We start from the raw sequence: 2390 nt of genomic DNA, 5'->3' as shown, positions 1-2390 counted from the left end.
GTTAACCACGGGATTGCATCATGAAATTATGGCACGCCCAACATACACAAAAAAAATACGGAACTCAAGTAATAACAATATAACAAACATTGAAAAACAAAAATAGAAGATTGAAGGTGTTACTGATGTCTTTGAAAGAAATTCAAGATGCGTTTAATACATTTCACCAACATATGAATCATAAAATTATTTACATGTTTATATTCTTTTCGTATTTTTTTCGTTGTAAACTAACACCGCGTTTTGATGTGATCTTTATCCCTGCTTTCCTATAACATACTTCACAGATTCTCTTTTTTCGAATTTTTGTCTCCCCTAAGCTGTTCACGCTGTTCTACGTTTGTAGGACAGTTTTTGTTATGATCTTCAACAGTTTATTTTTACCTTCCTGGTTCTATTAATGTCATTGAAAAATCATTCTTTCATTGCAAATTGAATACTACGTTAGTTAATATTACTATTGTTGTTGTTGTTACAGATTTGAAAACTGTCTTTCTATAATTCGTGTTGGGTTTATCTGATTTAACTAAATATGTTATTATACTATTTAAATTTTTATTGAGTTTGTTATCAACAAATGCAGCTTTATACAAACGCCCATTTGATGTATTAGCGACACGGTTTTAATATTTAATTCATGACATTATTAAAAATATGCAAAACCGAAACTTGTTATCGGCGGGAGCTTTAAACCCCAGACATCACTGCCGTGGACTAATATCTGACGGACTAATTTATCAATAAGGACATCCAAGTTTTCAAATTGATTTTAGATTTATATTAAATGTTCAGCTTCAATGGTTTTGTTTTACAGAATGTTCCATTGCGGCCGCGACACTCCCAGATAATTAAATTTTCTGACTACATTACATGTATTAGTATGTGTAAAAATTAGAGTCGCTTTGTTTGTTAACGCCAAAATGAACCCAGATTGAACCCAATATATATCTTTAAATTCAGTTTGCTTCCAAATTCAATTACAGGTCACGGATATAATCATCAATAGTACATTATGTGTCGCTCTCATTAACATTCGCCATACACAAAATAACACATAATGATGTTGACCAATACACAAGTTGTTACTAAACATGTACGCTTACAAGTAACTATAGGGTTGTTCAGAAATTACGTCACAGTTTACTATAGCGCCCACAGGAAAAACGACCAAGTGAGTGCTTCTTTCGTTTATTCATTAATACCCAATTTCATATTGAAAGCGCAAAATTCTAGACTTTTGTTTTTTTATAAACTCAATTTAAACCGTTTGAGCAATCAGGGTAGTTGCACATTTGACATTCATTTCATCATGATAATGCAATGCATGTATGCAAAAGTAAACTTATTATATGCCAGGCAACTGTGGGCAGTGATAATTTAGACTTTCAAAGTCGGATCGTCTTTTTCTTTTTTTTTTATATAAAACTAAATATATATATATTTTTAGATAAAACATAAAATAAGTCTCGACATTTGCAGTCTGACTAAGTCACTTTGATGAAAGTAAATAAATAAATAAATAAATAAATAAATAAATAAATAAATAAATAAATAAATAAATAAATAAATAAATAAATAAATAAATAAATAAATAAATAAATAAATAAATAAATAAAAACTACATGTGAATAAACAGAGTAATGGTCAATAGTATTAGTACGTGCACAGTCCCTCTAGAAGGACTGTGGTACGTGTTTGTGCCTTGGGCAACTACTACGCACACAAATGGGCGTCGTTACATGTAAAATTACGGTGCTTGACACAACTTTCTAATTTTGTATATTTATTTACACACCATACCATTATCACCCACCCATAACAATACTCATTGTCATTTTTGCTCTTAGGCTGCACATCACGAGTAAAATAACACCCCTTCTTTGAATTCAGTTTACCGGTTCAGGTATTGTGAAGACACGGGTGGTGTATGAATTACTCACAATCAAATCACTACAGAAAGTCTTGTATACCACACCGCCGTATCAATGGGTTCCCCTCTAGTCAATTAGTTATTTGATTGCTATCCATGACTTCACGCTGAACGTACACAATCTGGTTGTCATGACAAGGACGCGGCCATTTTAACTACAGGTGTAATAACTGGCTCTTCTCTTACGCGTAACGTAACTTTGCACTTTCGACAGAAAATGTCCTTGTTTGTCTCTGTCGTTTAGCGTAGTAACGCCCCTTGGCTGACAATATACGGCAGACGGCATGGTAACGTTTAGCATTAGAGATCCCCTCTGGAGCCATGCACCCCTACATCTAAATAGTACATTCCGTGACGTTATGGGCCCCCTCTCAGATAACACCCTTTGATAACTTTAACAAAGCTGGAACGATACTGTTTCATGATTTGCTGTGTCGTACCTATTTGTGAATAGTTTACG

This window comes from Saccoglossus kowalevskii, chromosome 2 (assembly GCF_978046115.1).
Source record: "Saccoglossus kowalevskii chromosome 2, keSacKowa6.1, whole genome shotgun sequence".
NCBI classification, from domain to species: domain Eukaryota; kingdom Metazoa; phylum Hemichordata; class Enteropneusta; family Harrimaniidae; genus Saccoglossus; species Saccoglossus kowalevskii.
This window is presented reverse-complemented; position numbering follows the sequence as displayed.